The 15979-nt window shown below is 43.4% G+C and overlaps 1 protein-coding gene across 3 annotated transcripts in view; it reads left to right on the top strand.

Moving 5' to 3' along the window:
- The first annotated feature begins 5111 nt into the window (after nucleotides 1-5111).
- The window catches only part of LOC143216574 (fibroblast growth factor receptor homolog 1), a 72644-nt gene continuing 61776 nt past the window's right edge, over nucleotides 5112-15979 (top strand). For all 3 annotated transcript variants that reach the window (XM_076439751.1, XM_076439746.1, XM_076439750.1), the window contains exon 1: nucleotides 5112-5892. The gene's annotated coding sequence lies outside the window, so the exon portion shown is untranslated. The remainder of the gene's footprint in view (nucleotides 5893-15979) is intronic.

Genomic DNA, 15979 nt, shown 5'->3' with positions numbered 1-15979 from the left:
CCCGTACCAGATGATCGTCTCCCTGCCCATTCGGATCATGAAAAAGTAGCAAAATGTTAAAGAAAACCTTGTATCCACTGTTATACATAAGAATATTAATCCTACATTATAAAATACGAATGTCGTGTATAGGTATGTACTTACAAATGTTTCAGAATCTTCTGTTCCTCCGTCAGATCAAGTGAACACTCCCATTTTCGCGAATACGTCTTATTAACGATGAAGCACAAAACACCACACTTCTACACAATCACACTGCACACTACACAACACACTTTCCGAAATCGTGACAGCGAACGGGAAAAAGTTACTCGATTCCCCGAGTTTATCCGAATGGCGTTTCATCTCGGAGCGTGACGTATCAGACTCATTCACTGCTCAGAAATTGTGTACGCGGTGCGCCTAGAGAAGTTTTCATTTTAAAAATGTATTTTGGAGGTATGTATCAATGCGATCTAAAATATCTTGTATGAGTACATAGTTAGTGAGCCTCTGTTATCCGAACGGCCTTGTATCCTGATGTGATCGGATAAACAAGGTTCTACTGTATTTGTGCATTAAAAAACAAAAGTCTCGTGGGTGGGCCAGCTCTTTTTGAGTAGCAAGGAATCGAGAAAATGGTTTTTCCCCTAACCAGAGACGCACGCGTCGCGCGTCGAAGAGAAAAGAAGATTATCACCAGCATCGGTCTATCCTACTAATTAGTACACGTCCAGCGACTGAACAGCTGATATAAAGCCGGTCCCCGTTCGTCGTTGATCGAGAACACCTTAAATCCGTTTCCCCTGCCGTTCAACAGCAGGAGGAACGAATTAGAGAGTGGTATTAATAGGAACGCTACGATGCGACAGTGAACAGCGGAGGATGCAGTGGGTGCATCCTCCGCTGCACATTCCACGAACCCTCGAATTCGTGGCGGATGACGCTCCGCTAAATGACGAGTCGGGAATGTGCAGTGAAGTTTTATCCACAGCGATTGTTTCCGAAATAATAATGGCGTCTGAAGGTCGTTGCACACCGGCGCGGCGCTGCGCGTCTTCCGTTGCGCAACGCTCGAACGCATTCTTGCGTTCTTGGTGAGCATCCATGAGAGATTGTTCATTCGTAAAATAATTTACAGCTTGTGTAGTTACGAGAATTTTAAAATTACATTTCGAAGATCTACAAAAATTAATCTTTACCATTAACATCTAGGCATAAAATGAAGCGATAACTACATCAACCCTTTGCACTCGGAGCTATTTTAACTGGAAAATTAAACATTTCTTCCGATCCAGAATATTTCCATTCCCTATGATTTTTGAAATATCATGGATATGAAATTGTGTATGTAAACAATATTTTGAATAATGGTACAGCAATTTTTAGTGGTTAATTATTAAAATACAAAGGGTTAATTATTAAAATTTCCTTTGAAACTAATGAATTTCGTCGAAGCGAAACAAAGCGGAATAAACAATTAAACGTCAAATTGTTCCATAACTCCCTCGAAATGGCCATTTCCAACGGTCAGGCTCCCGGGGTTACGACGCAACGCTCTCGGAATTCACTTTTACGGCCGCGAGGTAGACAAGAAAAGATTTTCTAATGGTCCCCCGATAGTGACATTAATATCCAAACGCCACGACACCGTTTCGAGCCATAATTCATCGTAGGCGAGCCATTAACGCGATTCGTGTCCACGGGGAAGTTGAGTGGCGTCAAGTCAACTGCCCCCCACCCCCCTGTGGCTTTGATTTATTCCACGTTGTTTCGACTTGGTCTCCGAGTCAAACTGTGTCTTTGTAATGCTCCATTCTTTCGTTTGTAATTCGATGATTTGCTGCCGAAGAACCGCTTCGGCCGCCGAGAATTTTATTGTTAATGGAAACGTTACTTGGGTACCATTTCTTTGGCCGAGCGAGCGGCGTAACCATCTTGGAATTTGATCGCCCATTTTAGTTTGTTTTCATGGTTGTTTGCGGGGAACGTGCATTCTTTCAACTTGATGACTTACGGGTCACTTTTTGGCGGTTTCACGGAAAGAAAGAGAAAGATTCAGACCGGAAATGGTTGGAGGCATAACTCAGCTAACAGTTGACATCCGAGTCGAAAAAAGTGGCCAAAAGGGCGTCCCTTAGGGTCGAAATGTCACTTGATACGTATCTTCGCGCCGTGAGCATTGTTTGACCACGAGCTTACGACTTCCAGCTGTGTATAGGAACGCCGCGAAAAAGAAGGAGGTGCCAAAAATCTCCTCCCTCTTCCTCTGTCCTTCCTGGATCACGGGAGAACCATGGTTCCGAAATTCTAGATCCATAGCGATCAATCAAATATTCACAGACGTTTCCACATATCTAATATCCACGAAATATAATATAGAACACAAGACTAAAAAATATGTCTGCTTTTAATAAGGTACAATGAGAAAGGGACCACAGGGTATCTAAAAAATGTTAAAGACAACAGTTTTGGACAAACTTGGATCCAGAGAAGAAAGTTAAAAAATCCTAGAAACCCTTCTATTTTTATAGTAGAAAGAAGTCGAACTTGAATTCACACGAAATGACCTATTTCGAGACCTCTGTTCCCCAAGTAGAACTCGGAAAACGTGAAACAAAGCTGCAGCATCCAACGTGTCCCAGATAAATCCCTGGATATCTGTGTCGAGCAGTTAATTCTCCGAGTATTCGACGATCAAAATAAATCAATGAATCACCGGAAGAATTACTGCGAATAAATAACGGGCTTAATGGACGTACGAATCAATTACGCGACCCAATTGCAGACACTGGTTGCTCTACATGCAGCAAAATCCATTTACGTCCCTACTTTTCATCCATACGTTATTATGTACGTATAAAGTGGCTAAAAATTTTGATAGACAAAGCCTTGTTATTTTTCGAAAGTAATGTAAAATAAATATTTCGTTATATCGATCGTAGAGTTGTTAATAAAACATATATTAATATAAAATAGTCACTTTTAATGCTACGTAAACCTAATGTGAACGACACGAATGGTGCCGTTTCCGCGGAACTCCCTTTCGAATCGCGATAGAGGAAGCTGCCACTTTTATTTATCGAGAGAGGCTGCGCGAATTACGTTGGAATTCCGATTGCAGGGCTCTCTGATCAAAGAAGGAGACCTTCGGGAGATGGTAACCGTTCAATCTCGTTGGCTACTATCGGCAGTCATCGTGTCGAACGCAGAAGGAGCAGTTGTTTGTGATCCGCCTGGCGGATCACGGTTACTGACTCCGTCTAATAACGGGAACGATCCGCAGGATGACTTTTCGACAGAGAAACCAACAAGCTCGGATACCTCGATCCTGCTTCCTCGACCCGTATTTTGCTTTCGCTCCCAACAGCGTTTCACCCTGAGGACAATGTTGAAGATAGGACTGATTCACAAAGAACCCCCTATAGATAACTACTGTAGCATGGAAACACCGCGGAAAGCCGAACTACCACGGAATTAAATGGACATACTGCCGCGGGTCTTTACGATCTACAATCTACATTATTCCTCTTCGCTTGGGTACTTCGTTCTTCTTCTTATTCTTCTTCGAGTCGTCATCTTCGTCCTCGGACTTTTACTTCCTTTTTCCGCCCCGTGCCACTGTCTCTCGCTCTCGGTTATTTATAGGAAGAAACGATGACTGGTTTGATCGCGATGACTCGCGAGCTCTGTATGAACGACTATTATTAGGGGCCCAGACGAAATGACAGATTTCTGCTCGCCATTGACACGATGGCTTTCCTGGATCACCTGGGGACCTATTTGGTGCTTAGGCTCTTCCGCGATTTTTGAAGAGGTTCGATATTGGCCATAGCCTCTGATTTATTCAGTTACAACCATGTGCAAACATTGTTCTCATTCTTCTAGTTACGGTAGAATCGCATAAATTTGTACCCCTTTGTTGCATGCAAAACATTTAATTTCTTCTTAGCATCACACAGCAGCCTGATAGAAAATATGCAGATTGTTCATTTGTTCTTAAGTATATTGTATATCTCAACAGCCTCACAGAAAATATTCAGATTGTTCATTTGTTCTTAAGTATATCACAACAGCCTCATAGAAAATATTCAAACTGTTCATTTCTTTTTAAGATCGTACAGCAACCTTACAGAAAATATTCAAATTGTTCATTTGTTCTCAAGTATTGTATATCACAACAGCCTCATAGAAAATATTCAAACTGTTCATTTCTTTTTAAGATCATACTGCAACCTCACAGAAAATATTCAAACTGTTCAATTCTTTTTAAGATCGTACAGCGACCTCACAGAAAATATTCAAATTGTTCATTTGTTCTCAAGTATTGTATATCACAACAGCCTCATAGAAAATATTCAAACTGTTCATTTCTTTTTAAGATCATACAGCGACCTCACAGAAAATATTCAAATTGTCCATTTGTTCATTAGTATATCAAAACAGGCTCACAGAAAATATTCAAACTGTCCATTTCCTGTTCGGATCATGCAGCAACCTCACAGAAAATATGCAAACAGTCCACGTCATCCCGCGAACATCGCACCAGCCTCGCGGAAAATCCTCGAGCCCACCGTAAGAAGTCTCGAGCAGTAGCTCGCGCTCCTCAACATCCCCGTTTTACAATCCGCAATGAAGCTTATTGTTACTATTACCGTTTCCTGTTCCCATTCAAGTCTCGAACGGCCGCATCCCCGCTGTTTCCCGATCCTCGGCGTTTCCATTTCCCATTAGCGGCGCAGTAAATACACCAGCCCGGTCTTGCTTAGAACGCTGTAGTGGCGCGAAAAATCCACACGTGCGCGCGTGTACAACGCTGCCAAAGGAGAGCTGCGCGCAGCGTAGACAGAGCGAAAGAAGAGCACGGAAGAGTGACAGAAAGAAAGAGAAAAAGAGAGAGAGAGGGGAGGAGAGAGAAAGAAAGAGAGAGAAAGAATAGCCGAGTGCATATAGGAGAGCAGAGAGGAATAGGGTGGGGGTCAAGTTTCGCCAGTGCAGTGAGTAGACGGCTAGGCTGTAGAGGAAGAGGAATGAAAGAGAGAAAGAGTGCGAGAGAGAAGGGAGATGGCTACGAGAGAGCAGCTACGGGGGTTGGAGGGAGATCCGTGGACGAGCGGTTATTTCAAGCGACGACTCTTCTGGCACTTCGCCCCGAGCTTTCCTCGAGCGCATCCTCTCGAGCGCGTAGTTTGTGTCAGTGTCGCCGCGACAGTCGGACAGTGGACCGTGGTCATCGAGTGCATCTTCAGGGTGCATCTCTCCGGAGGGTTGCTTCATCTCCGCCCGGTGTCAGCCACTGGAAACAGTTGAACATCCCTTAACAATCGAACGTCGACTGTTAGGTTACGTTACAGTGTCGCTATCGAGAAACGGATGATCGATCAGTGAGTGTCAGTGAGCCCGCGGGGGTGGTTTTGCAGTGTGCGGTTCGAAAGACACGTGACTGTCGGTGGATCGTTTCGCGTGACTGTCGGCGACTTTTCAGGTGGTTTCTCTCCACGCTGGTTACATTTCTTTTAATTGTGGTTCACGGACGATGCCCACGAGACAACACCGAAGGATTTATGGCAACCGGCCGTTCGCCTGAAATAACAGCGGGAATGCGCGGCTGGTGAATCAGCTTCTTCCTTCGAGAGTGAATTTCCTGACAGTCGCCACGCGATCTTACGAGATATCCGAGAGCACAGGCTCATTTTCTCCGTCAGTTGCTTTCGTTGTTTGATTTCGTTTTTGTTGCGCGCACACGCTCGCGATCATCGTCAATCTATCTGGTTCCCTTTCGTGAGAGGTTCCCCCACGTTTTCGGCCAGGACTGAGAAAAGCCAGAGACGCCAGACGGCGGACGCCCTGGGGAGGAACGCAGATCCTCGACCGACTGGAGCAGAGCTTTTCTCGGAAAGGAGGACGAGACTGGTGAGTTTGTTGTTTGCGATTTTCCTCGAGTCTACACATTCGCGGAACAACTCCGACTTGCGAAACTGACGAGGTTTGTTGACCGTTCCGTTGGCGGGATGATCGTCTTCCGGTCGGTTGTCCGATGGATAGTAGACAGTCGGTAGATATAGATTTCCGGGAACGTCGGGGATATTTTGACTGGATGCTGGATTTGTTTGCTTGGGGATGCGGTGGTGGTGATGTTGTTTGGATCGACGGCAGATCAGTTTCTACATATGATAATCACAATTTATTCATTCCTACGTATCGATGATTCACCGTCTGCAAATGACTTTTTCCTCCACCAAACGATAGGAGATTACAAAAAACACCGATTCGTATCTCCAGTCAAAATATATATACCAATTCAGGAAACCGTCCGAGCATCTGAAAAATTCATACACCATTAATAGAAAAATCCGTGACGCTGATTTCTCACGAGCCAGTCCATTAAAATCGTATTAGGAAGCGACTAATCGAAATAAGATAAGCCCGAAGAATTCGGGGAACTCCAAAGTAAAAGTCACGTGTCGAGATCGTGACGAATGTGTTTTGGTACTTTGATCCCCTATGGCGCATCGGCCGATCGAAAATAGACGGTGATTTAAGAACGTTGTTTGGAATCGATCGAGAACCGATCGAAAACTGGAGCGTAGAATTAAAATGAGATCGACTGGTCCACAGAGCAAGAAGAAGAAAATGATATTTCCGGTGTACATAGTGCGTGCTTCCTGTCGCTGGACGGTCAATTTCTCACTCGAAACGTCGTGCAAATGAGGGACGAAAATTCGTGCGTCATTCGGCCGGCAGAAAATAGACTGACCGACGTGATTTAATCGTGAATCTCGATGGTGTCGACCGATCGATTGAGACGCATGTTTCGTGTTGGGGTATCGGGCATATTAAATTGTAACGTGCCGTACATCGGTAGCGACCGGTTGACGCTGTCAACGCTCAATGCGAGAACAAATGGACAACCGACCGTCCCGGACTGCAAATCGTTCGTTCATGCACTTTTTACCACGCTTATATTAGCTTGCCGTTGTTGTTGTTGTATGCGTCAAATCTTGAAACTACTATGGACTTGAAACTTTAAACATAGCTCAGAAGTAAATGACAATGCAATATTAGAAAACAAATTTAAAAAAACTGTTCGTTCAGGAGAAAAAAGATTTTAATATTAACCGTTACACGTCGTCGCACGACACTCAGTAGTACGTCATCGCGTTCAGCGATCCCCACTCCGTGCGCCAGCGCTCCCTACTCCACTACGTGTTCACACTCGGACTCATCCCCACTCCACTGACCCATTTCGGACAATTTCGGACTCCATCAAGAGACGTCGTTTATCGGAGTCATTCTCTCATTCTATCTCACGTATTTCCATATCTTGCGTTTCTATATCTTACTATTTCATTCCAGTGTTACCATATCTTGCGTTCCATTTAAAAAAGACTAAAAAATAGAAAATAAAAAAATATATTTAAAAAATGTTTTTAAAGCCACGCTTATATTAAAATGCACTAAAAACGAGAAAATAATTTTTTTAGACATTAGTGACTATAAATAAAAGCGTGGAGCGCCCACGAAGATTGCGTCAATATAGTTTAGCGCTCTACGCTGTTTTATTTATAGTCACTGATGTCTAAAAAATTTATTTTCTCCTTTTTAGTGCATTTTAATATAAGCGTGGTTTTTAAAAAGATTTTTTCTATATATTTTTTCTTATCTGAACATTTTCAGTTTTCCCGGAATTACGAACGATCCATTTCATTGACGGGAGCACATTTCACCGAATCGAAGACGTTGCACGTCAAAAATAATTTAAACGAATCACGCAAACATTTTTATATATTTTATAAATATCCGCACGTCACGGTCGGGCAAAGAGCACCGATATAACTAAAAATCGGTTATCGACTGTCCTAATTGTATTCGATCTTTAAATACACCAAGCGAAGATTTTAAGATAATCGATGCCCGACAAACAACTGGCACGATTATACGTCCCAGAAATGTCGATTAAATTTGAAATTTCAAGTGTGTTTACGTAGACTGTCGACCGATTTGCATTAATTAAGCGACGATCGGTAGATTCCCCTTTCGTAAGCAAACACTGTATCGACTGTTCTGCAATTCCCAGTTTGTTTCGATTCTGCTCCAGAACAGACGTCTGTAAATTCTCTCTCGCGGTCTCCCCTGCGTCATATATTCTGCGAAAGAGAGAGAGAGAAAGAGAGAGAGGAAGATCTCGCAAACGACTCCATAAAAATGGCCACAGGTCGGCGTTATTGGTTGCATTTTATCGAGCTGGATCGGCACAGTTTCAAGAAACCAGCACGGATGGCGGTTGATCCAAAATTACACCGCATAACGAGCACAGTTTGTCTTTCGAGGGAGGGAATCGAAAAAAATAATGGAATACGAAACGACACGACGACGGTGGGAGGATTAGAACAAACAAATTGTGAACGGCGAAAGCGTGCAACCACGAGAGAAGGCCGCTCTCGGTTTCTCGATCTAGAATCTGGATTAAAGGAGCTTAGCAAGTCGCGTCGACGAGACGCGAGGGAAGAGATTAAATAAAGCCGGAATAAATTATCCTTCCCTCCTTCCTCCCTTTGTCCTCGGCCCTTCCTCTTTCTCTCGTCTCTTCGCCCTCTGTCCAGCCTCCCTCTTTCTCCGCCGAATCGCTTCTGGCCACTGTTGCTCGTCGCTAAACGACGAGAATTGGGGTAATTTCGCCACGGTTTCCGTGCAAACCGACGCAGCTTGAAAGTCTCAATCGTTGCCCCGGAATTTCGTCTGATATTCGTTGATAACACCGGCGAGATTGCCAGTCTGAGAATCGGTTAGCTACGTCCATTTTATCGCTAATACTCGCTAATAGTCGCTAATACTTTAGTATAAAAAGCATAAATAATCCAACGAATCCACAAAGCCACTTTTACAATCTCAATAATTGTAAAACAATTAATCCGTCACCACTCCAAGATAACAAATCGCGTTTTTAGAATTTATCATTTCATCCACTTGTTTGCTACTCCTTGAACTCTGAATTTGGTAGATATCCCGATGATTCCGCAATTGCATCAGAATAATGACGGCGTCATGGACGCGCTGCTTCCGGTGTTTACGCGAACAAAACGCAGAGCGGGTACGAGCCGCGGTCCGGGTCGTGCCGGGCAAATGATAATATACACGCGAGATGAATTACGCGAGCGTTTTTCCCGACGTGTAACCTGGGTCCTCGTGATCGCGTGGATTCCGTGGATTTCACTACTTCCGGTGACACGCCGATTCCTCTCGGCTTGGCTACCTGTGCGTGTTGTCGTCTGTTAGATTAAAGATGCCCGACCATATCTGGAGAAGAATCCTCCTTGCTAAAACATAAATCACCGGTATAATGAAGTGGCCGGTTTTTGCGTTGCCTTCTTTCGCCCGATGGGATTACGCAGCCTGTAATTTCAGTCGCGTTTCCAACGGCGAAAAACCATTTTCCCTAACGACGTTCCGCCGTTTCGAATTAATCCGATTCCGGACGCCGGAAGCCGCAGCAGCCGCCGCAGGGACGTCACGAAGATGAATCGGCAACAAACGATTAAGATATTAAAATGAACCGGCTCCGCAAAAACTATGAAGAGGGTTCTCTTTGTTTGTTTCAGTAATGAGGAAGAGATAGAACTCCAAGTGATAATTATGCTCCACCGCGAAGCTCTGAATGGGATATTATAATATACTATGTTATTGTCAGCTGGTAGGGTTTACAGAATTATTACTTGAACAGCAATTTAGAGGGTTCGCTGACGTTTTGATGAATCATAAGGGTGTTCCATGTGATTCCTCAGGTCATTTGAAATAACTGTCTTTTAAAGAAAATTTTTTCTTTACGATTTATTAACGAAAAACACGGACCAATCAGAGCGCTACAACAGTCACGGCATTGGCATTGGCATTGCCCAAAAAAAGGACTTTCTAAGATCACAGAATCCTCTAATCAAAGAAAATCTAAGTCGGTCTAGCTTCATGTAGATGTTTCGATTGTGTTTTGGGGGCATCTTCTTCCCACGGGAGCGGCACCTTGTCGAAGAAGAGACCTGCTTAGTCCTCCGGTGCATCGTGTCCGACGAAAAGTGGTCCTTAACCGCACTTGACTTTCGAGACGAAGGCCAGAAAGAACGAGAGGGTACGGAGGGAAAAGGGGGACGCGACGGGGCCGGTCAAAGGAGGGATAGAAACGTCCATTATTCTATTCCGACGAAGTGAGGCCGGCAATCTGGCCTTATAAAATAAACCACTCTAGCGCTTGCGGCTCGCCGCGATCTGTCAAATAAATCGTAGCTCGTTTCTTACGAGCTTACTTAGCCGTCGACCTCTCTTCTACCCCCTCCTCCACCCCTCGGTCTCTCTGTACGAGTTTCGTCCCTCTTCAGCCCCGGCTAGGCTCCCGTTCATGAAATAACGCCTCGGAGATCCGTCTTCGCGCTCGAGAGCAGGATTAAAACAGCCCGAGGGAAATCTCGAGGGACAATGCGTGTCACTGTGCGTCGCCGCGATCGTTCGCGCCTCGACGCGAGGCGTCGTTGTTCGAATCTTTCATGAGAACCGCCGCGCCGCGTCGGACACGGCTTGTTTTTGATTTACGGATTTTTCGGAATTTCGACGGAACCCTGAAGCCCTGAGAAATATTAGGGGTAATCGTAATGTACGTATCTTCATCAAAGAATCCAGTTAAACGGTAAATCTGTAAAGATAGGAGTGGTAAATCGTGGTGAAGGATTTAAGAAATAAAAATTGCAAATAACGAGCAGACGACTTCAAAGTCGCATACCGATGCGGAGTGTCGATGAAAATGCGGCTTCTTTCTTCTCGCGGCGAATACTTTGTCCCCGGAACCCCTTGCACGCGTGCTCCTGTCGTAAACACATAAATAAGCGCGCGTGTCCGTCGGTTATTAATAAATTTCACGGGTCCCGTGTTTATTTTCGACACCACAAATCTCGCGAGAGGACGCGGTTCATTAAAAAGCCCTCGACCGGCTAAAAACCTGGCTTAATTGATACCTAACGAGCTGCTACCTTGACGAATGGAGTGGATGATCGAGGTGTTGACCCCTTCTTTTTTACCGGGGCCCGTTGTCAGCGAGTCGACTGACGTGTGCCGGTGGTCACCGGTGACCGACGATGTCTGATCGAACTGATTCATCTGCGGTGATTAATGTATCTTTCGGTGAGTGATCGAGAAAAAAATTATTTCCATGCTGAGGTCGCTTACCCTCCACTTTGTTCTTTATCTTCACAATTATAAAAATCACTGTTGTATATTCCACATTAAAAATGAAAAATATAAAAATGCGAGCCATAGAGAAGTACAAAATTGTATAAATCACATATGAAGCATGCAGTCGCAAAATAGTTGCACTTTCTGTCCAACGTAAAATAAATTGAACTACAGCGAAAGAAACTTACCCGAAATCCAATATTGAAACCCACGTTCCAACCTGCGAGATGTCTAAATACAATGGAGGAAGCAATTCCCTCGAATGATCTCGACTCGGATACATATTTTCCCAGGTGTGCGACGGCCAGTGAAAACGAGTATTCACGATCCGCGTGAATCCACGAAGGCAGTCTCGAACGATCGGTTCTCCTATTTGGAACAGACATCGGAGACAGAAATCGATCCGGTGATAAGGTTGTTAACGTTGATTATAACGCCATTGACGGGACCGGTTCCGTTTCCTTCCGGAAGCGAGTCGCGCCGGGATTAATAACACCGAGTTAATAACGCGGACGATTAAAATGTTTTTTTCTGTCGCTAGAAAATCAATTAGGACACCGGTCTTGGTCATCCTGATCCTGTTTCTCAAGGAATAATTAGCGGAGGTATCACCACGATCAATCTGTCCTCAGTCTATGATACTGCGCGAACGATGATCGAGAACAGCGTGGTTACAAAGTCATAATAACGCTGTCCCAGGCGCGATCGGTATCATTAAATCCGCCGATAACTCGATGGAAATTAGTCGGGGCCAATCAACGTCTTCGTTATCGGCCTCAGATTGCGTAGTCATGCCGCGTCGCTCCTTTTCGTAGAATGATCACAAAAACACGGATAAGCAAGTCAGACTTTCATAGGTTAATTCGCGAAACATGCAGCGATTGCATTTTGATGCTTCCGATACAATTCTTGATACTTTCACCCCCTTAGCGTGTATGTCGGCAGCTATAAAAAAGCACGTGTCAAATTTTTTTATTGAGTGCTTTCTCCCATGTAAATGATGTCTCAAAATAAAATTTTGTTAAATTTTTAAGTCAGTACTTCAGGGGATTAAAACATTTTTATTGTGATTGTACTCTGATTGTGAAGCAATTTAGTGTATCTGGTTAAAATAATAATATATACTTTATTTTAGCCTCACGTATACGAAATTCAACTTGGATTACATAAACCTGATCAGTACAATTCTATCTTAACCTTTTATTCTTCCAGTCGCTCATTCTTTTGGTACACCACGAAGCGTGATCAGCTTAGATTATTCTGCTGTCAGTGGTTTGATCGCTAAAAAAATTTGCTAAAAAAAAATTAAACCGACTTCGAAAAAACTATTTAATTTATGTGAATACACACGAATTTAAATACGATACAATCTTTTCGGAGGCGGCGCGCGCCGCAAGATTGAGAAAATCCTCCTTCTTCGAAATCGCTTAAAAATAACATGTTGAAACGGAGCTTTAAGGTAATTCTACCAAATGTTTTGTCGAACCCCTTTTTTCATGGTCCACTCTGTATATAAAATTATGAGCAAAACACAATTTATCGAATAAAATTGCCCAAATATTGAGAGCCATTACTGTGACTGTCAACAGCATCAGTATCATCGAGAGCAAGAAGAAGGGCTTCTTATACCATCCAGTTTTAATTGATTACGTTCGTTCACCCTCTAGATCGCAGCCGTGCCGGCTCCGTTCCGCTTGCATCTCGCGCCGCGATAAATTATCCTAGGCCTCTCTCTCTCTCTCTCTCTCTTCTGCTATCCGTGCTGACAATTACCACGAGGTTAAGCGGCATTAGCGTCGCGACGATTTGCATTCGTGCGCGTCGCTTTTCCACCGGTGGACACAAAAAGCGTCCCGACGGATGATTTAGGAACCTTCGGCTACCGAGCCCGCTCTATAATTAATACGACTCTAATTAAACCCCTCTTCGAGCAGCCACTGGCTACTATGACGCGTTCGAACAACAAGCGCGTTCATCGGCCTAGTAAACCTCCAGGTCAATATTTCAAGCTCTGCGCTAATATTATGCAGTTCGCGTCGGGGATTTTGCTGGGAATGAAATATGGTTTCAAGGAGGGTTTAACTCGTCGGCTTGCTATTGTAGAATTTGTTTGCAAAATACGGATGATTAAATCCTACAATTTTTGTGCATCGGAATTCTTCGAGGACAGTATCACGCTCCACACTTGATTTTTGAAAGAGTACTTACTTCGTTCAATGCTCGACACAGCCTCCACGAACAATGATCTTTTGTGTGGTATTGTCGGCAGAGAGCAGGTGTACTCGGAGTCTGCAGCTTCAAGGTGCCTGAAACAGGTACAGTGTGTATGCGGTTAGTATACTGTTTCTACTTAATACTCACATTGATGTACTTGCCAACTTGCGGTTTACATGTAATCTTCACAAGTGATTTATGGGGAAAATTAACCGTCCTGTTCTCCTTGAATCTACATGACCTAAAATGAAACATCTATTGTGCTTGCAGACACTTCATTTTAAAAATAAATGCCACTCTTCCTACGAATAATAAAAAAACAATAAATCATCAACTTTTTAGATTTGTATGTTAGACACTAAAATTAAGTGTCAGACACTGCGGTCGTAAAAGATGTGTAGAATTGATTCGGAAATTGTACCATAAAGACTGGTTGGGACGTTTGACAACTTCGCACGAGTAGATTCGGTCAACCGTGGACAGACACGCGAGCTGAATGGCATTTGTGCTACGAGTTGGAAATGTACGGACACTTTGTATGTTTCGTTACATAATAACAGATAAAAATCGATGAACGTTTAATCAAATCGTCACTAGTATCTACAATGAAGTGTATGTTAACCCTTACACTATAATATCAAAATCATAAGACTTCGAATAAGAAAAGAAATATATGTGGACCCAGTATTTTGCAATGAGTGCAATTTTTATTCTACATGAAAATCCACAATCCTGTTATCATGCATGAACGATTGAAAAGTACTCAAACTTTCGCACCCACCAAACAAATTTCGTTTTCTCATAAGTAGACGAAAATGGGTAAATGGGTAAAAATGGGTGAATGTAATTTAAAACGGTATAAACATTAAGACGATTCACGAACATCCATATGTTATTTTGAACTTATTACAATTGTTAATGATAGGATGAAAATTTTATATGGAGCCTGCATCGTGTAATTGGCGAAGACAATTTTTATTTTGCATAAAGATCCGCAGTCTGATAATACGACTAACTTTCCTTGAGCCAGACATATTTTTCCGCATATCAGCGCGTGCCGCGGCCGCGTAAAGCTGCGCAGTCTAATTACCGGGCCGCGACTTTATCGGGCGGAAACTGTCTACAGTTAATTCATAAAATGAGAAACGCGAAATACAATGTAGTGTCGGCGTTCGTAGCGAGCAAACGGTGCCGCTACAGATTTCATCGGGGCCTAATTACAGTAGAGGGGTTATACCGTTCGTGCTAATGTCGTTAGAAATTTGGCAACGGTTCAATAGAATTGTCGAAAGCGGGTGCAGTCTCAAATTTGCGCCAGGAGGGACTTTATCGACCAAGTAGAGAGTCGAAAGCTGAAAGCGGAGGGGCGAGAAGATTTTAATCGAGGATAACCAATCTTCCCGTGGGATCGGAAACGGATACGAAAAAATTCGACGCCGTTTTTTCGCGCGGATCATCGATGTTCTTATCGGGAACACTGCTTGAACCATCGAGCGATTATGCTGATAGGGGATGGACCATAATTAAGTATTTGCAGACCAGTTGTTGTGTTGAAATCGCGTAAGTGTTCTCGTGGGAAATTATTAAAAGATTTATAATGCCGTGTAACCATTTTCCAAGTATTTTCTCGTACTTAATCAATTTGCGAATAACATTTAACAATGATAGGGTTCGATGTGGACAGCCATTACCATGATCAGCGTGTTTCAGGCTCCCATATAGCCTCTACGAGACTTTTTCGAATTATTCTCTGCTTAATAGTGTCTTTATGTTTATGTCTCATCGCAACCGTTCATCAACAGAAATTCCTCTCAGGTATATTACATTACATCATACATATTAGCCGTACTATCATGTCGATAGCATGCGCGAAATGCGGGTTCACCGTGATCTAGATAAGGATCTACATTCTTTGGCCTCTCCGTGTTTTACCCTTCGTTCTCTCGTCGATAGATTATCATCGGTATTGCGTCTCGACGATGAAAATCGTCCGTGAACCTTGCCCATTCACTTGGCCGTTCGGATCGTTCCAGTGATCGATTATTTACTATCGATTTTAATAAGGGATCATTTGGCAATAACTTGCGATTAGCGGATCTTTATGCATTTCTTGTGCTTGATCGAGATGTTGCAGGATCAGTAAAACACAAGATTCACTAAACTCCTGGACGCAGCTTTGTGGATCTATTTTTGCGAATCCTCATGCTTTATGTTTGTTGTGCTTGATCAGTGAAACACGACACTTTTTAACAAAAATAAAGATAACAGACGTGCAAACAGGAATAACAACTGTCTTTTAAAATCGTAATATCTTGAATCTACATACGTCGACATGAATACCGACAGAATGGCGACAGATCGTCGAACGTACCAGTCATAAAATAATGTTTGCAAATGCGTGTTACACTGGCAGCTAAATCCGCGTGCAATTATGTATCGATGCAATAAATATAATATTACACGCTCCTATACCTGAAACCGCGTGTTCTGCAAATCCATACAAAGTGAATTCCAGACGGATCAACCCGCCTGCATTCGATCTTTCCACGCTTATATATACACACACACACAA

Source organism: Lasioglossum baleicum, chromosome 15, assembly GCF_051020765.1.
Source record: "Lasioglossum baleicum chromosome 15, iyLasBale1, whole genome shotgun sequence".
Lineage (NCBI taxonomy): Eukaryota > Metazoa > Arthropoda > Insecta > Hymenoptera > Halictidae > Lasioglossum > Lasioglossum baleicum.
The sequence above is the reverse complement of the archived record's forward strand: the minus strand, read 5'-3'. Positions and strand labels throughout refer to the sequence as shown.